The sequence below is a fragment of the Pseudophryne corroboree genome, chromosome 9 (genome assembly GCF_028390025.1).
Source record: "Pseudophryne corroboree isolate aPseCor3 chromosome 9, aPseCor3.hap2, whole genome shotgun sequence".
Lineage (NCBI taxonomy): Eukaryota > Metazoa > Chordata > Amphibia > Anura > Myobatrachidae > Pseudophryne > Pseudophryne corroboree.
Genome location: NC_086452.1, coordinates 172,908,684 through 172,935,870, shown reverse-complemented (window position 1 = coordinate 172,935,870; position 27,187 = coordinate 172,908,684).

Below are 27,187 nucleotides of genomic sequence, written 5' to 3'. Positions count from 1 at the left end.
TGCTGTATGAAATATGTGTCGAATCTATCTCTGTGGCATGTCTGTGTAAATGCGTATGTTACCATATATTGCTGTGCTTGCTGCGCGTATTTGCAAGCTTAGTGACTCATATGTGTGGAGTCTGTATGTTCTCTCTATGTAATATTTTTTTTACTTCGACAGTCCACCCTTTGGCAGTAAACAATAACTGCCATAAATTATTAACATAAGAAAAATATTTCAGACAATAATCGGTGACCTAGACACACGTATGTATTCATTTCTCAAATCAGACATTTGACTATATTTGGGGAAGACAGGGAGGAGGACGAGATATCCTCTATATGCACTCGGCAGTCACGGGACCACTGGTTGGGTGTGGGACAACATTCAACCTATAGAGTATTCTGGCACAGTGCTTTGGCCTATAATGTCTGATTTGGACGAACATTTCACACATACATGTACCTACGTCTTTGTACACTGATGTTTGGATTCGATTGAGGTTCTGCTGGGTAGATGAAGAAGACACAAACAAATCGTGAAAGTGACATATAAAATTTTCATGATCTACATATTCCTATCATTTTCTGAACATTGTTTCCATTTCTGGAACGTATGCTAGGTCTGTTTAATCGTTGAACAAGGGTTATAAGTAGTGTCCTTCCTAAATAACATAAACCTTCGGAGTTCGGGGAGAGCCACTCATAAACCTTTCTTCCACATATATTAATGAGCTCTTTATCTGCAATGTGTGAATAGCCATTGTCTGATTGAAATTGGTGAGATTTAAGCATACCAAGGATTTATCTATGATACTGGTGGATCTTAAGGCTAGGGGGTCTAGTTATATTATATTCTTTGTCCATCGGTCCCCTCCCCCTTCCGTGTAATTCAAGTACCTCAGCTAACTCTAAAAAAAAATATGGCACTAATCCTGCATCTTTTTGTCTTAGAGGTACCTGTGAGCACATCCAACATTCCATTTGGTTTAAGACTTTTACCCACTAGTGAGTGGTAATCACTCAAGGGATGTCTGTCACCTTATTGCTAGACTGACATCTCTGGATGCTCTCATCTTCAAATATGGTGTCACAATAACTACAAAATAGAGTATTCCTCAGACAATAGCCTATCACGTTACCTCCGAACTCCGTAACTACTAGACCTTTGATTTTTCTCTGGCTTTAACAAACTGATCGGATAATCCTGGGATCCTATAAGGAAATCACTCCTTCCTCCAGAACCAGTTCCAGTCCCACATTCGACTCCTCATAAAAAAAAACCTTGCAAATATAGAATGTCCTGAAAAAAAAAGTTTGTCAGTAGGAAAAGAGAGAAAAGAGAAATAGAACAAAACAACTCTTGTTCATAACAAATCAATTACAATGACTGGTCTTTCTGCAATCCTTTAGTACGCTCAGGTAGTGTTCAACAGTGCCGCCTCTCAGTCTTCACGGAACAGAGTCTTTGGTGATACTTTTGCGATCTCACTCCATTTATGAGTTCCTTCGGGACTACCGACTTTCCTGCAATGGGAATTGTGGACCCAAGTCTCTCTCTCAGCTACTTTCACTGGGATAGAGCTGTCAACAAAACTTGGTACGGTCCTTCCCACCTGTCTATTAGGCAACTTGAGCGTAAGAACAATCACACAGTCTCTTGGTTCACATTCAAGACAGTTAGTATTTGGCATACCAGCAATCAACAGTTTCAAGTTCTTTTGTAAAGTTCTCAAATGCTGGCTCATCTCGATAAGGTACTGTACTGTCACCTCATTGGTGTATTTCTGATCATTGTGCGGATCAATCATGACATGAGGTTGTCTTCCAAAACCAAAAAACCCCCACAAATACCAAAACCAAAATAAAAGCAAAATTCGAAGAGGGTGATTCGTTAAGTGAAGATCTGGGAGTGGTTCCGATGCTACATAATACTAGTGGCAGTATCTATGATCACAATAGTACAATTTCAAGCTTTGCTCCTACTTCTAGGGGTACCATTATCTACACACAAGTTTCTGCGCAATTTTTTCTTTGGGGTAAACACAGCAGCATCTGTGGTGGCAGGAAATGCCTCTACCCAGTTTGAGAAAACATCAGTGCACACCAATACATAACAATAATTCCTAAAGGGTGTTAACTGTACGAAGTCGTTGTGTGTTTGCAATGTAGAGTACCATGAGCATAACTCAAAAAAAAAAGGAAAAAAAACATCTCTAGAGGAGAGAAAAAAGAAGAAAATGAAAAAGAAAATGTCAGGTTTGCCATTCACCAACAGGCATATAAGTGTCTATACAAAATTTCCCTTCACCAGTATTCTCATCCTTCCTCCACCCTTTGTGCATGACAAGGCACACTGCAGTAATACTGGTGTTATCATGCTGTTTGGATATACTGGGTTTGGGCAGAAACGCTGACGGACCTAGGCATGTGGAGTTTGAACTGTAATTGGCTCCATGTATTGTACCACCCTGTGTGAACGCAAAAGATGAAGAGGAAACTGTGGAGAAACAGAATAGAGGTTGGTGACAGATGAGTTTGTAGAGGTGGAGAAGATTTTATAAACATTTGACAACTGGATTGGGCACTACGGGGAAGTGATTCTCTACTTGGTCTACTCCCCTTAAAAAAATTATGTGTTTGTCGTATCGCTATTGGGACTATCCCAGCCATCAATCCAGTGTCCTGTCCATCCTAAGTTCGTAGGGAACCCAGTATCTGTGAGATGATTTCCTCTACCTGTGATGGACATGCATCTAGAACAGTGAAATGTAACATTAGTCTTCGTGGGTGTCTAACATACTTTGTACTTACTGATCGGGAGCACATTATATGTATATCATATCTAACAAAGCTCCTGTTAAGTTAATCAGGGGCCATTTCTGCTGGGAGAAAGAAGCAAAAGTTTAGAGCCCCCATCTTAACCCTAGCAAGTTTTGTCAAAGGGTAATGTTGCATTTATTTTGTTCTTCCCATTAGCTGAATCTGTGTTTTCTATATGGCTTGTGATTCCTTACTATATGTCCCTTGGTCCCGTCTATGTGTTTAATAATGTGGCTTGTGTTTTCTGTCTAGGGGGTCTATATTGACTATGTGTCCTACTACTCCTACAATCTCTGGCAAAATGCCCTTCCTTCCTACAAGTGTAACATATTATTGACCTTGACTTACCATTAGGGATCTGGGGTTTGGACTGATGGGTCTTTCCTGTATGTGCCTGTATCCTTACCGTCCTCAACCTCTCCACCTGTTGTTCTCTGTGCCTAGCACTATTCTTGTGATGTTCAATAGCACACTCTCTAAGATTAGCTAATGTGACCCCTTTCCAATTTTGCAAAGAAGTCTGCACCCTCAATGTCCATTAGCACAGAGACAGCTACCTCCCATTTGCCAAATTAGTGTTTACCAGTGATCTTATCCAGATGGAGAGTTTTCTATTACTGCAAAAGACAAAAAAAAAAAGTTTAACAAGCTTCTAGGTCATGCGAAGTAATCATTCAATCCTTCTCATCCCGTATTAAGGGTCTGTACATGGTCCAACAAACATTTACGAGCTCATCTTGACTAGGGGCATTACTAGGAATGAATACTTCTTATATGGTAACTAAAAGAAATACCCAGGGGTTACCCTGTCTCTGTCCGTTTTCCTACTGGCAAATACTAATGTGCGGACAGGTTTTTTCCATTTCTGACGTTAATTTCTTGATTTTTGTTTTATTTTTTGGGGTTTTACTATATATGTACACGAGTGATACCATATTTACCAGTTCCACTGGTCTCAGCCACTTCCCCCACAGGCTACTGCTCTTCTTTTACCGGTTGGATACTCCTCTGAGTGCATGAGAAATGGCTGAAACAGGTCACCTTCTCCTCCTAACTAAAGTTTCAACATTCATTAGTACATATATAGGTTACAGTCATATTTTTCATATTTTTATTATTTTCTATAGTTTGTATGCTGGCCGTAGCTGCTTCCACATATACATATGGCAGTGTACTTGCATTCTCTTTTTCTTCCTACTTGTTTATTGTTGCTACAAGTTCAAACAGTTCTTATATTTCCATTCTTGTCTTATATGACTTTGGTTAGACATACCACCTGAAATACCTTAGTATCAAACTCACAAACGCCTCTTGCTGCCACAATTTTGTATGTCTGACCCTTTGTTTTCTAGATTTAATCAGACATATTTTAATCTTTACGTTCTGTAACACCTCTGATTCAAAGCTACCCATCTTTGGGAATGGGGCCCTATCTTCCGCAGTCATACGTACCCATTCAGAACAAAAAGTCTCCGTGTGCGGACCATATTTCCCATACATAATAAACCTCGCTGACCCCTTGGGCCACGGCTCTTCAGCCTGAACCCTGGCTACCATATGTCCACCGCTTGTGCACTTGGATCCCATCGCGGACTTTTTCCTTTTACGCAATCCCCAATGCACGACACGAATAGACGGTGAAAGTTCTTAGAGCACTTTCAACCACTCCTTCTCCACTGATGTACCACGACTCACTCCAGTAGTGACCACCGCGTACCCAGTGAGGTCCCTAATTGGTTTCTATTTCACTGGAAGTGTTAGGAGTGACTTACCTTTTCCAGTTAATATCTACCATTGGAGATTTTCCTGAGAGAGACCATTATGCACTTATACACAAATCACGCTTGCGTATGCTCTACTTGGCGCTAATGATACCGCAATTTTATGCAAAACTCTTAAAAGGGGTATCAAGTTGCGCTATGTATCGCACCCACAAACATGCGGTCCAATCGCACAGCGTATAGGTACTTATTACCTATCCGCCCTACGACCACTGGAATTGAATCACAAGCTGCGAAACCTCAGCCGGAGCGTAATACAAAACCTTTAAACTTCAATTCACAATTTCTATACTTCTGCACAATGCACAATTCTATATCACGCTCCTCTACAAATCACCTCACGATTTACGTACTTTACTATTTATACTAACGTGAGTCAACCGCCTCACGCCGCCAAGCCTCCACTCACTTGGTGTACCAATGACGGGATCCCGAATTCCCGGGTTCAAATCCTCTCACTCCACTTTCACTCACTCAAATACACTTTGTTTTTCTGTACAGAAAATTGTTTACTCCCTTTAGGTCAGTAGCTTTATTCCAGAGGTGCTTACAGTTTTTAAACTAAATTTTAGAGTAACCTGCTTTTGAAATCGGATAGTTATGTGCTATTGTATTAAATGTCTACTATCCCACCTTAATTGAACAAATATTGTGTGCTTTGTACTTAGCGTCCATATTCCTATGCAACCTTGTGTAACCACGCGACCAGCGTGCCTTTTACACTACGAGCGCTCTACCACACAGTCTCTATAAATGTGAGCAATACTAACTATAATCGCTCACTTAACCCAACACTTAGTTTTTTTCTGTATAAACCTTTACAACCAGGCCAGAACTGCATTTTTTTTCTTATAATTACTCCCTTAAATACATTTATTTCAAATTTATCTGTATAGCAAACAAATGTATCCGATTTCACACAGATCTATAATGACTGCAATAATCTATAATTTAAATGATATGATTCAGATTGGATAGCTATCTTGCAGAACATACACTAATATAAATATACACATAATTATAATAATAATATTATATAAATGTATCATTCACTGGCCTTCTATGAGACACCTTACCTCTTCACTGCCTCTAATTTTCATATCAAAAATATTTGCTTTTCACTACTAAAAAAAAGTAGTTACACAGGTTAATTTGCATTTCAATGGCTATGCTCCCTAGTAAGCAGACTCTACAAGTCTTGGAAGAAAAGAGAAAAAAACAGAAAAAAAAAAAAAACCTCTCTTTACTTTTTCTATCTGTGTGCAACCCCCCACTTGATATATGGTAATTACGCACAGACAAGAAGGAAAAAAAAAACACTTATCTCACCATTTACTCTCACTAGGCCCAATTGAAACTATTTGTAATTGACTATGGCATGGGTTAAATAAATGCATTGGTAACTCATAAATGGTGCTGGATGTGACAAAGGAAACTGATTGTTCTGAGCAGACTGAAAATCAGCTTTTTAGAAAGTGACCTTCCAAAAATGGCCACTGCTCCTCCCCCTTCCACATCCATGAGGTTTACACAAGATGGTGGACAGGCCACGTGGTTAGGCCAAAATGGAGGACAAACCATGCAGCTCCTTTGTCACAAAGAAATCACAAATTATACAAGCACCAGAAGTTACTTTAAGCCTGAGTTTAAAAAAAAAACTATATCAAGGCTATGCAGCAACTTTTAAATGTACTTTTAAATCTAGTTAACAGATAAACAATCCAATCTGAATCAAACACATTATGACTTATTTGAAATTTGTTTTGCAACAATAAAAATATGCTTTAGCATCTTAAATATTATGAGAAACACATTGTCCCTTGAATTTAATATCATCGGCTTACTGATAACACAACAGAACACACAGATATGATTTCTCAGCATCATGATGCGTCCACCATAAGCTGATCGACCACAGCGTCGCGTTTGTAATGTACAGTGCATCATTAAGACCGTGATATCGCGGACGCAGCCCTCATCTATAAATACCAAATTTCTTTCTAACAAATATTTAAAATGCCGTTCTAATATATACTGTAGATGTCTGCACATCTTATTACCATGTGCCATGAATGTGCGCTATACATCGCAAAACACTGCATCCCATATGAGAAAACAATACACCCACACATTATCTGAGTTCCAAAGCTCATTGATGTATATATTTGTTATTAAAAGGATATGTATTCAATATATCACAATGTACAGTATACATATAGTTACATGGTTACAATTTATACAGTAAGCAGTTAATACATACAGTTACAGACCAACGATACAATTACCATATCTTTCTCATATAAATTCTTTCCTCCATATCACTCTTTCTCTCTCTGTAAATAAATACAGGAACTGGGCAGACAGCATCTCGAACAGCACCCAGGGAAGGACAGAGACTCCTGTGTGTCTCTTCAACAATGTGCTATTTTGGGGGAGTGCACACATCTAGTCTAAGGGAGGGAACTTTCTCATTAATGATGAGTCACTGGTCTATTCGTATGCTAACCAGGTTCAGCCTTGAAGACATCAAAAGGGCTGGCCTGAGTTTCCTGTCCATTGTTCTAATAAAAGTGACTTTAGCTTTCATACATTTAATCATAACTACTTGTTGCAATGCCCTACAACTTAATAACAAGTATCAAATAAATCTACACATTAATCTGGTTACTGTAATACCAAATATGACATGTCTATCTTGCTCTGCTCCAATAATATGCATACATGACGTTACTCCATTATATAATTTTAAATCATTATGATGTTTGGCGCTTGATATGTTATAATTATGTGCTGTATGAAATATGTGTCAAATCTATCTCTGTGGCATGTCTGTGTAAATGCGTATGTTACCATATATTGCTGTGCTCGCTGTGCGTATTTGCAAGCATAGCGACTTATATGTGTGGAGTCTGTATGTTCTTTCTATGTAATATTTTTGACTTCGACAGTAGGCGAGATGCAAGTCGGGGGCATAACTTCCCATCGGATATTCATATTTATAACAATTATTTCTTAGAGGAGCTGTAAAACTGTCCACGTCCCACCCAGCTTTCCCCTAGAAGATCAACCTGAGAAGGGAGTTAGGTTGTTTCAGTCTCAGCAAAGTCTGGGGCCCAACAGCATCTCCTTTAGTACTCTAGTGGGGCATTCTGACACTAACAGAATGTTGTTTTTTAGCTCCACTTTGATAAGATATATAACATCTCTAGGCCCCAGTGTCCCACTTCCTCCACGTTTATTATAAACTACCACTAGCTGAAGCTTCAGATGAATTTGCATTTACTAGGTACTGTACACAGGTAGACACTCCAGGTGTCCTTTGCAAACAATTTCTCATAATTTAATTTTGGCAAGTAAGTAATTTGGCAGGACTCATTCGGTCAGTATTACCTGTTCCAATGTGGTTACAGCTGGTTCTACAGAGATAGATAGAGCTACAGTAGCAGGAACAAAATATTAATAATATTAATTGCCACCTGGCTGTACTTTTTATCTACCTACCCTCTTACTAAAAGAGCAATAAGCATTGCTTCTGTGTTATACCATTTCAAGATGGTTCTTTTTAGGGATGCAATGGATTCCCAGTTTGTAAATTCCCTAAAGTGAAAACGAAATTCACCAGATTTGTCTTCAAATTGTTAGAATGCAGCCAACTGAATCCAAATTTTCGTATTAAATATGTTATATCACAATGAAAACCTATTTATCCCTACTATTAAAATGTTATGTCCACTCTATAAACACTGACAACACAGTTTATTTAGCATGGGCTTACAGCTCTACTGTATGAATGTCCCATAGCAGGATGATAGTTCCACCCTGAACATGTAACAGGGAGGCAGAGGGAGATTAGGGAGGTAAATGTGTGGCTTAGGGATTGGTGCAGGAAAGAGGGGTTTGTGTTCCTGGAACACTGGGCGGACTTCTCAGTCAGACGCCATCTCTTTTGTCGTGACGGATTGCACCTGACTGAGGAGGGGGCAGCGGTGCTGGGGGGAAGGATGGTTAGAAGGTTGGAGGAGATTTTAAACTAGGAGCCTGGGGGGAGGGTTTAGCTAAAAACTACGGGTCATGCAGTGAGAATAGTGGGGATGGCGGTAGTAAACAAAATGGGGGAGAAGTTGGGGGGAGGGTAAGAGCAGGCAGTAAGGTTATTAACATGGGTACTAAAAGGGATTTTACCAAAGCACTAACCAATGACGATTACAGGTCATCCTTGCCACATAAGGTGAAAGATGTCCCTAATGCAAGGGAAAATACTTATCTTAGTTGTATGTATGTAAACGCCAGAAGCATTACTGGTAAAAAGGGTGAACTAGAAATACTTGCAGCAAGCAAACAGTATGATATTATAGGCATTACTGAAACTTGGTGGGATGAATCTCATGATTGGACAGTCAATCTAGAGGGCTATACACTGTTTAGGAGAGACAGACTAAATAAAAAGGGTGGAGGGGTGTGTCTGTACGTAAAGCCGTTTTTAAAACCTAATATATGGGAAGATACTCAGAAGGGTACTGTAGACACTGTTGAGACACTATGGGTAGAAATTGCATGCGGGGAAAAAGGAACAAAAAAGTTAGTATTGGGTGTATGCTATAGGCCGCCTGGTATCAACGCATCTGATGATGAATTGTTACTAAAGCAAATTGAAAAAGCAGCAGGAGTAGGAGACATAGTAGTGATGGGAGATTTTAACTATCCAGAGATAAACTGGAAAAACGATTCATGTGATACTGCTAGGGGCAGTATGTTTTTAAACACACTAAATGATAACTACCTAGTCCAACTAATTGAGGAACCAACTAGGTACAATGCAATCTTAGACCTGGTATTAACAAACAATCAGGATTTGGTATCGGGTATTATAGTAGGGGAACCCATAGGAAACAGCGACCATAATATGGTCACATTCAATATCAGTTTCTACAAACAGCCCTATACTGGCTCAACTAGGACTTTAAATTTTAGCAAAGCAAATTTTGAAATGATGAGGGTATTTTTCAGGGATATTGAATGGGAAGGTTTGTTTTTAGGAAAAAATACTACGGAGAAATGGGAGGTACTAAAATTCCTGCTAGCTAAAAATACACTCAAATATATTCCTATGAGTAGCAAAAAAGGGAATAAAAATCATAAACCGATGTGGCTTAACAAAAAGATTAAGGAACTTATGGGCAAGAAAAGGCGAGCATTTAAAAAATACAAATCTGACGGGGAAGCAGAGTCATTTCAGCACTATAAGGAATGTAACAAAAATTGCAAAAAGGAAATAAGAGCGGCTAAAGTAGAAACTGAAAAACTAGTAGCAAAGGAAAGCAAAGCAAATCCCAAAAAATTCTTTAAATACATCAATAGCAAGAGATTAAAAAAGGAGAGTATAGGCCCTTTGAAGGACACGTTGGGAGTCTTAAGCAAAAATGATAATGACATAGCGAACACACTAAATGAGTTTTTTTCAACAGTATTCACTAGAGAGGACCCAATTCAGGGACTGACACACAATCTCAATAAGGACAATATCACACTGATAGGTACTTATTTAAGCGAGGAAGTAGTCTGTCACCGATTAAAACATTTAAAGATTAATAAATCACCAGGGCCCGATGGTATTCATCCAAGGGTTCTAATGGAGCTTCACTCTGAACTGGCAAAACCGCTATCTCTGATCTTTGAGGATTCAGTTATATCAGGTATGGTTCCCAAAGACTGGCGTATAGCGGAAGTAGTGCCTATATTCAAAAAGGGAAGTAAAGCTGAACCAGGTAATTATAGACCAGTTAGTCTTACATCTATAGTGGGGAAAGTATTGGAAGGTATTCTAAGAGATAGTATTCAGAAGTTCCTTGAAACCAATAAGGTCATTAAAAGGAATCAACATGGGTTTATGAAGGACAGATCCTGTCAAACCAACTTACTTGGCTTTTATGAAACAGTAAGCGCAAACCTAGATCAGGGTAAAGACGTGGATGTAATCTTTTTAGACTTTGCCAAAGCGTTTGATACTGTACCACACATGAGACTTATATACAAGCTACAAGAATCAGGGCTAGGAAGCACAATATGCACTTGGGTCAAAAACTGGTTAGATAATAGGAAGCAGCGCGTTGTGGTTAATGGATATTTTTCAACTTGGACTGAAGTGCTAAGTGGTGTGCCGCAAGGCTCAGTATTAGGACCGCTATTGTTCAATATTTTCATTAACGACCTAACAGAAGGTCTAGAGAGCATGGTGTCAATTTTTGCAGATGATACCAAATTGTGTAAGGCTATAAATACAGAGGAGGATGCCGAGTCTCTTCAGAACGACTTAGTTAAATTAGAAGCATGGGCAGCCAAATGGAGAATGCGCTTCAATACAAACAAGTGTAAGGTAATGCACTGTGGTAACAAGAACAAAAATTACACCTACCTACTAAATGGGGTAAAACTAGGGGATTCTGTACTGGAAAAGGACTTAGGTGTCCTCATAGATAGCAAGCTAAGCAGTAGTACCCAAAGTAGGACTGCAGCAAAGAAGGCTAATAAGATATTAGCATGCATAAAACGGGGTATTGATGCTAGGGACGAGAGTATTATACTCCCATTATATAAATCACTAGGCCACACCTTGAATACTGTGTACAGTTCTGGGCACCGTACTACAAAAAGGATATCCTGGAGCTTGAAAAGGTACAGAGGAGGGCGACCAAACTAATTAAGGGCATAGAGACGATGGAATACAAGGAAAGGCTTGAAAGACTAGGCATGTTTACATTGGAAAAGCGGAGACTAAGAGGGGATATGATCAACATCTACAAATATATAAGGGGACAATACACAGAGCTTGCGCGGGACCTGTTTTTGGTTAGATCAACACAGAGGACTCGTGGACACTCGCTCAGGTTAGAGGAGAGGAGATTCCGCACAATACGGCGTAAAGGCTTTTTCACGGTAAGGACAATACGTGTTTGGAATTCCCTGCCCGAGGGAGTTGTAATGGCGGAATCTGTCAACACCTTTAAGAATGGGTTAGATAAATTCCTATTGGATAAGGATATCCAGGGGTATGGTGCATAGTCATGCATTATAGTTACTATTTAGTCAAATCATCATGCAGAGGACACCACAAATAGGTTGAACTCGATGGACAATTGTCTTTTTTCAACCTCAGATACTATGTTACTATGTTACTATGTTACACCAAGGGGGCAGAGCCACCAAGGCCAGGAAAAAAAGTGCCTGCAGCATCCTAAATACGCTCATGGCAGCTCTACAGGTTGCAACCTGCAATTGAAATGCAGGTTCCATGGGGCAGCAATGGAGCCGCATACTAGGCCCTGCACCCTGGGTGGTGGCACCACTCACATACCCCTAGTCGCGGCCTTAATAGTTGCTTTACCCTCCCTGTTTAATAAGTACTGTAGCATCAGGTCTATCTTTGGGACACCAAAACTTCAAAACTTTGGAAGTGCAGATTCAACTCTCCTTTCAGCTTCAGTTATATAATCAGACCCCAGACTGACTAAGTAATGGAAAAAAAAAAAAAAAGCTTCATATGAGATGTGGACAACTAAAATGCCCTCAATGCTTTGGCTAGCAAGCATATTAAAATAGACCCCAGCCTAGTCATGGGCCTCTACATTACATAATCTGCTGCAGTTTTAGGCTGGGGTCTTTGCATATACCACCAACCCAACCGATGCCCTGGGCAGGAAGTCTTACCAGCCCACCTGACAATGTGGGACCCAGTCAATGTAAAAGTGCTCAACCTAGAGTTGGAGATCCTATTGAATCTCTGAAGCATGTTGGGTGAAAAGGATGACTAAAGTCACCCCCTTGCAACTAATGAAGTGTAGGGAAAATGAATGTACCCCATTTTTATGGTAGTTGATGAGTTAAATGATGGTCCTTAGACTAATGCTTGTTATCCTGGTTGGTCTGAATAATAGAGATACTATTAAAGGAAGCAGGTGGGATGGGATAAGAGTCTTCCACCCTTATATTTCTTATTTGTTTATAATTTTTTTTACTGTAATTACATTCAGAACAGCTGTAATACTGCTATTTACTAAGAAACACAGCTCTACTGCTATTTCTACTCCTCATTCTGAAGGCTGTGGTATTAAAATTGCTTGCTATTAAATATGTTACAAGCTACACCTTGGTACCATCTAAGCTTCCCATTGTCTTTCCATCAACTTCAAGCTCCTGGAGACAATGTGGAGAAGATGGTATGTTTTTCCAACTTGCTTGTATTGTCCCCTTATTAGCTCTTTTTGGGAACCTGATATCACATATCACAGGTTTGACTATACCGCTTGATGTGTCTGTGGCACTCTTGAGTGCCCCCCATCCAGGATGTCAGTAGATATCAAGACAAGTTTATAGTCTATATTTGTAATACCGGCAAAGCTTTAATTACCAAATATTGGAAATTTATGGTTGCTCCCTCATTGGCAGCCCTCCAAACCTGTGTCCATTTTATGGCCTCTATGGAATATATCTCGAGCTTACAAAATTTACACTGTTTCTACCTTTCACAAAGTCTGGGCACCATGGTATGAATTTCAGTCCTCACCTCTTCCTGGTCTCTGCGCTGACCTCCCTTTTTCCTCTTTCCTTTTCTTTCAAACTCCACCCTTACTCTCCATATTCATCAAACTGCAATCTCTGATTTATTATGTTATATTTTATATTGTCTTCTGTCTTTACATATGTTCATTTTCCTTCCACTTCCTTTTCGATGCTAGGCAATTACCTGGGTTATTTTGTGTCTGTGCAGGGTAAATACTGGCTGCTTTATTTTTTCACTGCAATTTAGATTTCAGTTTGAACACACCACACCCAAATCTAACTCTCTCTACACATGTTATATCTGCCCCCCCCCCCTGCAGTGCACATGCTTTTGCCCAACTGCTAACAAATTTGCTGCTGCGATCAACTCTGAATTACCCCCATAGTCATCAGTAGGTTTGCTTTCACAACAGGGGTTCATTTGTATAGTCCCTGAAACCATTAAAATTATTGACAAATTCCGTAAAAACAAAATGCGTCATTCTCCATCTGGTGTGGGATCTTATCTGCCACACTTAGCTGTTATAGTGAAGGTTATCTGCGAGAATAATGAGTCACTAGTTACTGAGAACAAGGGATAGAGCAACTCATCAGTGGCAGATCATCTGCAAACAATTAGCTCTTTGCTACTCATTCTGGTTTCTTGTGAAAGGCCAGAAGAACTGCAATCATTTATATATCCAATTACCATAAAATATATTAACAATTCATTTATTAATGATTCATTAGTTAACTGCTCATAATGAACAAACAATAAACAATGCTGTACAGATTGCTAAATGGAGGGATTGAGGGGGATTTTAAAGTGAAAAGGTTATGCATATTATATGCAAAGGATCGGCCATGATGAAGTTAATGCAGAACTAATTATGAAATCCGCTGTCTTGTGCCAGGCGCCACAAAAATCAGTCTAATAGAAGTGAAATTAATATTTTTTCACATTTTACAGAACAATGGCTGCTAAATTTCTGCTCCACAATCTCCCTTCAGTAGTAAGTTATATGGCACAATTAAGTTAATAAAATTCCAGACAGCAAGACTGTGTTCTTTGTTTGCTGTTCAGGGCCCTTCTAGAAAAACAATAAATCGCATTCATGTCAGCCAAAGCCCATCCCTTTGCTAATTACCTTGTGGTGCTGAAATGACTTCTGTGAAATTGGGAGCACGTAGAAACATACAACCCTACAAGGGAGTCTTTTCAGACTGGTGCAGTAAATGTGTGATAGGCCCCAGGCACACAGATGTTAAACCAGCGAATTCCCCTACAGATTACACTAATGGAAACCCTGTCAGGGAAAGTCAAATGCAGGATCTGTGGTCAAAATCTAATTAAATTTTCTGTACTTAAAAGAATATGAAAGCCTGCGGGTAATGAAGAGTGTATATAAAAAAAACCTTTGCTTGTTTGTAAAACTGTTTAATTGAATAGTAACTACTATTGAGCTATAAGTCACAATGCAACACCTGTTATTGGAATTAGTATTCTGAATTACAGTCTGCTTGTTGGTGCTGGGGTTCAATCCAAATTAACACAAGCAGACGTTACAGGAGCTATAGCTTTGGGAGCCTATATCCCGCTGTTCTTAATGAGTAAAGGCTGGGTATATGTTTGTTGTTCTATGAATTTATCTGCAACCTTCATGCCTTTAGCACAATACAAAATCTGCTTTATATTCATTCCGTAACACTAGAAAAAGGCTATGAAGCTGTTCTGCTATATGTAAAGACTATACAATCAGGCACTACTGTTATTGGCACACATCTATATGGGCTATGCATTGGGTAAATAAATCTGTATATTGTAGTGATGAGCGGGTTCGGTTTCTCGGAAACCGAACCCCCCCGAACTTCACCCTTTTTACACGGTTCCGAGCCATACTCGGATTCTCCCGTATGGCTCGGGTAACCCGAGCGCGCCCGAACGTCATCATCCCGCTGTCGGATTCTCGCGAGATTCGGATTCTATATAAGCAGCCACGCGTTGCCGCCATTTTCACTCATGCATTGGAAATGTTAGGGAGAGGACGTGGCTGGCGTCCTCTCCGTTATTGTTTAACTTGATTGTGCTGTGCACTATTGCTTAATTGTGGGGAGGGCTGGGGAGCAGCTGTATAATATAGGAGGAGTACAGTGCAGAGTTTTGCTGATCAGTGACCACCAGTTATCCATTCTCTGCCTGAAAAAAACGCTCCATATCTGTGCTCAGTGTGCTGCATATATCTGTGCTCACACTGCTTAATTGTGGGGACTGGGGAGCAGCTGTATTATATAGCAGGAGTACAGTGCAGAGTTTTGCTGACAGTGACCACCAGTATACGTTGTCTGCCTGAAAAACACTCCATATCTGTGCTCAGTGTGCTGCTTTAATGTGGGGACTGGGGACCACCAGTATAATATTATATAGGAGGAGTACAGTGCAGAGTTTTGCTGACCAGTGACCACCAGTATATAATATATAGCATTACGGTACAGTAGGCCACTGCTGTACCTACCTCTGTGTCGTCATTAAGTATACTATCCATCTACATTCTATACCTGTGGTGCATTTTAGTTTTGCAGTTTGCTGACACAGTGACCACCAGTATACTATATATAGCAGTACGGAAGGCCACTGCTGTACCTACTTCTGTGTCGTCATTAAGTATACTATCCATCTACATTCTATACCTGTGGTGCATTTTAATTTTGCAGTTTGCTGACACAGTGACCACCAGTATACTATATATAGCAGTACGGTACGGAAGGCCACTGCTGTACCTACCTCTGTGTCGTCATTAAGTATACTATCCATCTACATTCTATACCTGTGGTGCATTTTAGTTTTGCAGTTTGCTGACACAGTGACCACCAGTATACTATATATAGCAGTACGGAAGGCCACTGCTGTACCTACCTCTGTGTCGTCATTAAGTATACTATCCATCTACATTCTATACCTGTGGTGCATTTTAGTTTTGCAGTTTGCTGACACAGTGACCACCAGTAAACTATATATAGCAGTACGGTACGGAAGGCCACTGCTCTACCTACCTCTGTGTCGTCAAGTATACTATCCATCCATACCTGTGGTGCATTTCAGTTGTGCGCAGTATATATAGTAGTAGGCCATTGCTATTGATACTGGCATATAATTCCACACATTAAAAAATGGAGAACAAAAATGTGGAGGTTAAAATAGGGAAAGATCAAGATCCACTTCCACCTTGTGCTGAAGCTGCTGCCACTAGTCATGGCCGAGACGATGAAATGCCATCAACGTCGTCTGCCAAGGCCGATGCCCAATGTCATAGTAGAGAGCATGTAAAATCCAAAAAACAAAAGTTCAGTAAAATGACCCAAAAATCAAAATTAAAAGCGTCTGAGGAGAAGCGTAAACTTGCCAATATGCCATTTACGACACGGAATGGCAAGGAACGGCTGAGGCCCTGGCCTATGTTCATGGCTAGTGGTTCAGCTTCACATGAGGATGGAAGCACTCATCCTCTCCCTAGAAAAATGAAAAGACTTAAGCTGGCAAAAGCACAGCAAAGAACTGTGCGTTCTTCTAAATCACAAATACCCAAGGAGAGTCCAATTGTGTCGGTTGCGATGCCTGACCTTCCCAACACTGGATGGGAAGAGCTTGCGCCTTCCACCATTTGCACGCCCCCTGCAAGTGCTGGAAGGAGCACCCGCAGTCCAGTTCCTAATAGTCAAATTGAAGATGTCACTGTTGAAGTACACCAGGATGAGGATATGGGTGTTGCTGGCGCTGTGGAGGAAATTGTCAAGTCAAGCGGAACGAGACCCGTCAACATCTCCTCCTTCACATTCTCCCGCAACTGGGGGTGCAAGGAAAAGGCTAAGAATTCCGAGCCCACCCGCTGGCGGTGATGCAGGGCAGTCTGGAGCGAGTGCTGACATCTGGTCCGGACTGAAGGACCTGCCAACGATTACTGACATGTCGTCTACTGTCACTTCATATGATTCTCTCACCATTGAAAGAATGGTGGAGGATTATATGAGTGACCGCATCCAAGTAGGCACGTCAGACAGTCCGTACGTATACTGGCAGGAAAAAGAGGCAATTTGGAGGCCCTTGCAGAAACTGGCTTTATTCTACCTAAGTTGCCCTCCCTCCAGTGTGTACTCCGAAAGAGTGTTTAGTGCAGCCGCTCACCTTGTCAGCAATCGGCGTACGAGGTTACTTCCAGAAAATGTGGAGAAGATGATGTTCATCAAAATGAATTATAATCAATTCCTCCGTGGAGACATTCACCAGCAGCAATTGCCTCCACAAAGTACACAGGGACCTGAGATGGTGGATTCCAGTGGGGACGAATTAATAATCTGTGAGGAGGGGGATGTACACAGTGAAAGGGGTGAGGAATCGGAGGATGATGATGAGGTGGACATCTTGCCTCTGTAGAGCCAGTTTGTGCAAGGAGAGATTGATTGCTTCTTTTTTTGGTGGGGGCCCAAACCAACCAGTCATTTCAGTCACAGTCGTGTGGCAGACCCTGTCGCTGAAATGATGGGTTCGTTAAAGTGTGCATGTCCTGTTTATACAACATAAGGGTGGGTGGGAGGGCCCAAGGACAATTCCATCTTGCACCTCTTTTTTCTTTTATTTTTCTTTGCATCATGTGCTGTTTGGGGACAATTTTTTTGAAGTGCCATCCTGCCTGACACTGCAGTGCCACTCCTAGATGGGCCAGGTGTTTGTGTCGGCCACTTGTGTCGCTTAGCTTAGTCACACAGCTACCTCATTGCGCCTCTTTTTTTCTTTGCGTCATGTGCTGTTTGGGGAGTGTTTTTTGGAAGGGCCATCCTGCGTGACACTGCAGTGCCACTCCTAGATGGGCCAGGTGTTTGTGTCGGCCACTTGGGTCGCTGAGCTTAGTCATCCAGCGATCTCGGTGCAAATTTTAGGACTAAAAATAATATTGTGAGGTGTGAGGTGTTCAGAATAGACTGGAAATGAGTGGAAATTATGGTTATTGAGGTTAATAAAACTATGGGATCAAAATGACCCCCAAATTCTATGATTTAAGCTGTTTTTTAGGGTTTTTTGTAAAAAACACCCGAATCCAAAACACACCCGAATACGACAAAAAAATTTCGGTGAGGTTTTGCCAAAACGTGTCCGAATCCAAAACACGGCCAAGGAACCGAATCCAAAACCAAAACACAAAACCCGAAAAATGTTCGGTGCACATCACTAGTATATTGATGAATTGACCATTCTATATAATATTTAGTATTTTTGTGTATTACTCTATTATGTATAATATAATGGTGCTAAATTTCCATCTGCTACTTGCACACTAAGAGCTGAAAGGAGCTCCCCTCATAGCACTCAATGCACCCCTCACCCAAACAGAAGTCCAGCACTGGAGAGAGAGAGAGAGAGAGAGAGAGAGAGAGACTTATAGGAGGAAAATACAGTTACAGTTGGGAGGCAGTGAATTTGCCGGCTGTCGGGATCCCGGCTGTCAGGATACCGTCGCTGGAATCCCAACAGCCGACAGCCGGAATACGGTCTCACAGGTGTCCACGACACCCATAGAGTTGGGATAGATCCTGTGGCGAACGCAGAGAACCACCAAGCCCGCAATGGGACTCATATCGCTCGTCCCACTGCTAGCATTTTGGCAGGCAGGATGCTGCTGTCGGGATACTGACAGCCGGCATCCTGCGTGCCGGGATTACATATGTATTCCTTACAGTTGGGAGGAAGAGGGGTAGAGAGTTGTTAGGTGGAAGGAGAGTGAGAGATAGTAGGAGGAGGAAGGGAGCGAGAGCGGTACCATGTATTATCCCAGTCGTCAGAATGCCAGTGGTCACATGACTGACACAATCATCCTGACATTGAAGATCCTGATATCCCCTACCCTAACCCTATCCCCTACCCTAACTCTAACCCTCCGGGTGTGGCGAGTAGGGCTATCCCCCCAAGGGGAATGCATCCAAAAGAGAGAGAGATGAAAGGTATAGGGAGAGAGGATGGAAGAAAAGATTGATGGGAGGATGAGGAAAAGTGAGTGATAGTAGGAAGATGGTGAGGTGGCAGGAAGAAAGAGAGAGATATAGAGAGGTGGGAGGAAACGAGGGAGGGACAAAGCATTGGGAGAAAGAGAAGGAGAAATATTTGTGCGAAAGGAAGAGAAAACTGAGAGGAAGATGGAGAGAAATGAGAGGGAGATGACAGGAAGTGAGAGGGAGAGAGGGATGGGAGGAAAAGTGGGAGATAGAAATAGGAAGAAGAGGGGAAGCTGGGGAAGTAAAAGAGATTGTAGGAAAATTGGAGAGAGAGATGTGAAGGTGGGTGAAGATAGAGGGGAAAACATCCTACAATGCCAGGAACAATAGCTAGCAATACAGCAAATTTTCCAACTGGAATCGGTGTGTGTTGTAGACACTTAAAAAGTCCAGTGGGGACAGTGTTAGGTCAAACACAGGATGCCGACCTGCTAATAATGTGATCTGCAATAAGTCAAAGCCTGCATTCTACAGATCTCCTTATGTGGAGTTTACTCATCTGTATTTTTGTCTGTAGAATTTACAAAACCAATAATTTTATGTGTCCAAATGGCCAAATGAGGTGACACCTGATAAAGTCTCCCAGACGAGACTTGTAGAGTGGCCTTCCATGCTGTCTTTCCTTTGACAACCTTGTGTGTTGTTGGTACTCCGATCCAGTGTACTTTATGTGGACTTTGCACCGTAGCTATTTTCTGAAGGTATGGGAGAAGCACTACTCTATTTTTATCTTGTAAGCATTTTTAATCTGGATCAATAAATTGGGCATTTTTGGGAATGCATTAGGTGGTCCTTCTCCTTGTTCTTTTTTTTTATTTTTTTTTAAGATTCAGTCATTGAGGAGATATTCCCATGTCATTGATGGAAAAATCACAACAATGATACTACAGATAGGCTCAATAATCTTTATTGCATATGAATTTAGGAGCATTACTGTAATCATTTTTAAAGGATTATATGCTATATGTGCCCTTTTTTCTCTTTGTTTTTCGATTGCTGAAAATCGATCTGTTTTCTGCTGATTGTGAGGCTAATTCAGGTTGGATCGCAAATTGCGATCCAACCGGAATTATTGCGATTGCCCTGCAGGCACATGCAGAGCGCCTGTCCTGCACATGCGCCCGCAGTTTCTGCAGGGGGAGGGCACAGAAAATGCGATCTCCTCTGCATGTCAATCAGACAGAGAAGGTTGTGGCGCGGGGCAATGATCCATTTCCAGGGAGGAGATAGAGCGTTGCAGGGGCGGTGCAGCGTGAACGGGGGGTGGAGATGGCCAAATGGAGGACGTGTCAGGGACATGATCACGGCGGCTGTGTGTCGTCACACGCTGCCGCCGCAATCGGGAAGATGGAGGAGGGCCTCCTGCAGACGCAGCTAAGCTGCGCTGGCAGGAGGCTTCCTTAGTTTCTGCTAACAAGCAGAAATTGCGTTATGTTCGCAATTTCTGCTTGTTCAATGGGGGGAGGGAGGGTCAGCATGCTGGGCAGCCTTGCCAAGCGATGGGCGGCCCCATGCATGCGATCCAAATGATTGCAAATTCTGCTACTTAGCAGAATTTGCAATCCTACTGAATTAGGCCCTATGTCTGGAAAGAAGGAGATGACATTTTCATAAATCTTATTACTTATTGTGGCAGTTTATTATACTAAAACTTGATTTGTGCTCCAAGGGTCTCATAATATTAAAAAATGAAATAGACGTGTATATTATAATTTGGCATTTTCATATGCGGCTAAGTATAGTGCCTTGGTGACCCTACTTTAGATTAATAATGACCCTTTGACTTAGGTGTCCTGGGACATTTAATACTTGGATTCTGGTAGGAGACCTTAGTATCCCTTTGAGAAGTATGTGCTGCATTGTATTTCTCTTTTGTCTGTTTTTGTTGTGGTGGGGTAGGTTGGGAGGTAGGCTAAATTCGTCATGGATCTTTACAACTCTTGAGACATTATTACTGTACCGTCCGCAAATGGCATGGCAGTTTGTGGAAGCAATACTATTGGTTCCAAACAAGAGCTATGACAGTAGCTCCAGTACCCATGGAAGAATGCTGTAGTAACCTGACTGGCATAAGGACTGGTATTACTAAAACTGGGTTCTGGAATTATTGCAAATTAGAAGGTATTTTGTTATCCTGTTTGTAATAAACACATGGAAAACACATGAATAATGTATGGATAGTGTATATTGTTTCAACATATTTTTCATGCCTTCAACAAAATTATTTTCGATAGATAGATAGATAGATAGATAGATAGATAGATAGATAGATAGATAGATAATAAAAAAATGTATTTTTACATGTATTGGAAGTAAAATATGCAACATTTTGTTGAAGAGAAGTAAGAAATATGGATGGAACCCCCAGAGGATTACAATAGCACATCACAAACAATTATTCACTGCTGTTTCTTGAATCCAAAATTATAACAATTTCAGTTATTTACACTTTTTATATTCTTCCTCACGTTGATACTCCTTCTTATGGATAGCAAAATGTGGGAATAGCCCATGAAACAAAACTCAATGAAAAATAATCAAAAGTTAAAAAATAAATAAATAAATGTGTTTTTCATAATCAGAGCATAAGATGTTAATGATTAAGTACAAGTTTCCAAATCTTTGCATTTTTAGACAAAATATACAATAAAAAATGCAGCATTTTTTCAAATTTGTCTTTATTGACATCAATTTTTATTATTACTGCTGCTGTTTAATCTAGATGGAGCTAAGTAAGACAACTCTTTTCCCCACAGTAATATGTTCCCCTAGTTAAGGAATGGACTGACCTCTAGAATGAATTTTAAGCTCATACTTAAAAGTGCTTGGGGGTCCCATGACTGAGGAAACCCTAACTGCCACATGATAGTGCTTGGCCTCCCAGGGCTTGATGGAACACTCTCCTTTATATTGCAATAATAAGCACTTTCTTCTACTGGATCTTTTGTCCTATGGACAGTAAAGCATTCTAAGTAATGTGGTTGTTGCTGTTATTATGATTATTGTTATTAATAATAATAATAATAATAATAATAATAATATCATTCAGTTCTAAAGTTACACAGTCAGCGCTCTTGTTCAATTACATGAAACAGATGAAAGATTGCCTTACCTAAACTAAGAGTAGTGGGTAATCATTTACATGTATGTTAGTGGAATAACAGCTGGTAATGTTGAAACTTTGTGTGACTACGGTAAATATCTTCACTAGACACAGTAACTACGTAGTGCCAGGTGATGTGTCAGAAGCTGATTGGATTGTTGTAAAAGCAACGTTCAAGCTACAAATTAATCTAACACTTAATAAAATGACTGTGCCAAGGCCCCTTACTCTTCTGACTTATTTTTAATCATGAAAAACACTTGAAGTAAAGTACACAAGTGGATTGGTCAGGCTGGGCACTAATATTGGTCTCATGGTCAGTGTTCCTATTAGTCTCAAAGTTTATTGATGAGGTTGAGGTCAGGACTCTGCAGGCCATTCAAATTCTTCTACAACAAACTCTGTAAACCATTTTTTTATATGAACCTCGATTTGTGTACAAGGCATTGTCATGGTGAACATGAAAAAAGGGTCTTCCCCAAACTGTTGCTACAAAGTTGGAAACACAGAATACTCTAGAATAGCATGCTAAAGCATGCTAGTATGCTATAGCATTCAGGTTTCCATTCACTGGAATTGCAAGGCCCAGGCCAAACCATGAAAAACTGTCCAAGATCATTATTCTTCAACTGCCAAAGTTTACAATTGTCAGTATGATTTCAAAAAGGAGGATTTTTCCTGGCATCTGTCAAATTTATACCCCTTTTAGACATAATAAAAAACATGGGATTTTTCCAGGGCATGGTGAGTCGACCTAGGTCCTGCTTATGTCTAAAAGGGTCTAACACAGGTTGAATGTCCCAGGTCTGCGACCCTGCAATCAATCAGGATTATTCCCAGGACCTGCGACACAAGTCAGTGCCCCAGTACGTATTTGTAAATGTTGCGACCCAGGTCTAAAATCTCGGGTCGCACCTACAGTAGAATAAGCCGATTGTCTGTTTGGGGCTGCCTGATGGGGGGTGGAGCTTCCTCCATATAATTACTGTCAGAGCCTCAGCCAGTCAACTCCACCTGCTCTCTGCTGCCCCCGGTACCTTGGCTACCCAGCACAGACTGACCACTTGCTCTCTGCTGCCTCGGGTACCTCGCCTCCCCAGCACCAGCTCAACAGGTGTGTGTGAAAGGGTTGACCCGGCAAATACACGGCTCCACGGGATAATGTGATAGGCGTTCTCAGAGCTGAGACCCGGGTTGAATCCGGATGGATAGACCTGGGTTGAAGACATGTATTTGCCAGGGCATATGTCTGAAAGTGGCATTATTGGCAGATGCCTATATTTTGGTTGGTGTAGCATATGTGAGCAAGGAGGTTAGTCTACACATTGACAAGATAACAGGATACAGGTAATAGAAGATAAACAGTAGTCAATATGACAACGTATTAATCTCTCATGGGCTAAATACTGTATAGTTCAATAACACAGTGACAGGCTTGGGTATATGCAGACAATTTTATAGAGCCAAGTAAACAACATGCACCTGTAGTCTAATCAGCCTGGTTACTCAGATATGTTATTTTATTGCGGCTGATGAGTCATGCACAATAACAATCAGTTAAAAGACAATTGTAGCATTTAACCATTTAACTACAGTATGTATGAACAAACTTAGATTTGTCCATCGCACTGCCAGATGGTGAAGCACAATTCATTACCCTAAGGAATGTGTTTATGTTGCTCAGAGTCCAAATGTGTTGTGTTTTACACAACACCAGATGATGTTTGGAGTTGCAATTGGTGATCTGAGGCTTGAGTGTGGCTGATTGGACATGGAAACCCAATAGAGCTTATTCTTAAGTTATATACATATAACAGAAAAGTGATATTAATATCTGTATAAATAGTGTTCATTTTATCTGTATAGACAGTACTGGCATATGTTAATATGTATTTTCATTAATAAAAAGTCTATTTGTATATTATAAGGCACTAGTAACAGGACCCAGCATATACTAGGTCACCTCAATCCACCCTACCACTGCTCTGTCCAGCCCCACCCCTCATTATGGCACTCTGCATCCTGCTATGACTTCTGCTCATCCCGCTCCACCCCAACCTAACCCCCACATGACACTATCCTGCTCAGAGTGGGAGCCATTGGGGCTCATGTTCCTGTTTCCACTGTGTGCACATGTTGAAGACGGGACAGATGTTATGAAATTATTATAGAGATAATGCACTGTCCATGGTAAATAGAGAAAGGAGGTCAATGCTTTGAAAATCCAAAATACTGGAGAGCAGCGAAGGAGGAGATAGACTTCATTTTTTCTCAGTATTATCTTAAACTGTCCTGCATCCTTAAATTATAAGCATTGCTATTTTATTTCTAACATATAATAAATGTAAGGGAGGTAAGGTAGCTCAGCTGCAGCCTTACAAAGGTTTAAGTTGGTATTGTTTAGAGATGAGCGGGTTCGGTTCTCAGAGAAGCGAACCCTCACGAACATCCCGTTCCGAGCAAGGATCTGAGTCTGGTTCAGGACTTCCCACCAGACTTGGAAACCAGACAAGGCAAAACGTCATCATCCCGCTGTCGGATTCTTGTGGGTTTTGGATTCCATATAAACAGCCGCACGTAGGCGCCATTTTCACTCCGGACTTAGAGAGTGAGGGAGACAGACCTCTGTCTCTCTGTGGGTGGTGGCTTCGGGTGGGGTTAGTGTGTGCTCTGTAGGGGTGCTGCTGCAGTCACTGTGGTGTAGCTGTGCTGTGTTAGGTTGTGCTGTCCTGGCTGTCCTGGCTGTCACTGGTGTTTCATGTGCTGTTACGTATGCTGCAGCTGTACATGGGTGTAGCTGTCCTCCTGTATGCTGTAAAATATAGGGGAGCTGCTGGTAAAATAACATTACACTGGCCCTGTATGTTGTTAAAAGTCAGGCGTGCAGTTGTTAAAAATTAAAAGCACACTGCTCCTGTATGCTGTAAAATATAGGGGTGCTGCTGTTACAATAACATTACACCGGTCCTGTATGTTGTAAACATTCACTGCACCCCTTATTAATTAAGAAAAAAACATATATATAAAAAATAAATAAATATATATATATAAAACCATACAAAATAAACACACACACACACACACACACACACACACACACACACACACACACACACACACACACACACTTTCTCTCTCCCACTCACTCTTCCTCAACTTACCTATCACAGGCTGGCTGAAGATGTAGAAGTCTGGTCCCATGTAGCTCCGCCCGCTCCGTTTCGTGTAGCTCTGCCCCCTTCTCATGACCGAGATCTGGCACTGTCACAGGAGAGAGGAGAGTAGCTGCAAGCTTCTATTGAAAAGTTTGTGCCAAAATAGCCGCTGCCTCAGAGGAGACAGTTATTAAAGATTCTAGAGGAGCCTCCTCTAGTTTCTTTAATAACTGTCTCCACTGAGGTGGCGGCCATTTTTGGATGGACGTTTACAATAGAAGCTTTCAGCGTCCTCACCCCTCCTTTGACAGCCAGAACTCGGTAATGAAAAGTGGGCGGAGCATCGCGGCGGCGGACGGCGGCATGAGTGGCCCGGGCCCTCTCCTCTCTGTCAGAGAGGCCGGGCCGGGAACATCTGTGCCCACACCAACTCCCTCAACGTCAATTTCCTCCTCAGTCAGGAATATCAGTAGTCCTGCAGGCCATGTCACTGGCATGACTGACGAGTCCTTGTGGTATCCCACAGAACTTACAGGGCTCATGCTCCCTTCAACTGACATGTAACTTGCCTTATTGTACCAGGTGATCCACGTAGGACCCTGTGAGAACCTGTGTAGCCCAGACTTTTTGCCAAAAAGGACAGCTGTATACTCTGGGCTGCATATAAACAGAGACATAACCTGCAGTTTTACCCTTTCCCCCCTTTTTCTTGGAGCCTAGCAACAGTGGATGGTGTGATGGAGGACACAGCCCACACCATTCATCTGATTGGCCAATCCCTAGAGAGAGCCCAGAGGGAAGGTGGAGTGATGGAGAGATTGGTGTGAGGACTGAGGAGTGCTGTAAGCAGGTACAGCAGAGAGCACAGCAGACCAAGCAGTGGGATCCTGAGTGAGAATGGCAGTGAGTTGCAGAGCCTGAGTTCCTGTGTGTCAGTTCCAGAGTGTCCTGTCAGCACTAATATCATTGTGCAAGTCCCAGCAGCAACAGCGAGGGACTCCTCTGGAGGAGAGTGAGTGAGATCAGTGAGGTTTCTTCAGTAACAGCTCACTGCAGTGCCCATATAAGAACAGAGGAAGTAGCAGCTACAGAGAAAGCCCTATCCATGCAGAGACAGTACTGTGGATTCAGCAGCCAGAGACAGCACTGAGAGGTAACTCCATCCTCAGGGAGGATTCTGTACAAGTAAACAGGGTCCCTGCTCACACACTGTCTACAAACATTGCAGCTGGCACTACTTACATTAAATGACCTAAGACTTAGTAGAAAAGACAGCACACACAGTGCTAGTGCCACCGATGCTTATCTGCCAGGCCTTACAGACCAGTGACATTGTACATCAGATGAACTGACAGCCAGGTTACAGTGCAAAGGAGGCCTGAACAGAACTGCCCAGAGTGAATGGGAAAGGCAGTGGATCAGTGTGGCCACAGAGAGGACAGGCCTTTATTTACACTACAGGGACATGTCTAAGAAAGACTAAATATATATATGCATATATATCCACTTGTGGACACACTCTAAAGGGGGTTACAGACCTGTGCACAGGCGGAAGAACATAAGTTGTACTAATACTTACTTCTGAATACATGGGTTACTCAATAAGGGTAATCAGATAATTGTAACTGGTAATAAACTGTTTTTCTTATGCATGCATATTTTGATGGTAACGGCTTGAATATTTGAGTTAAGGTTTGAATAGTATAATAAGTCAATATAACCAATTCAGGTAAGCATGCATAACTGCTGAGAAGGATGGCGATGGGA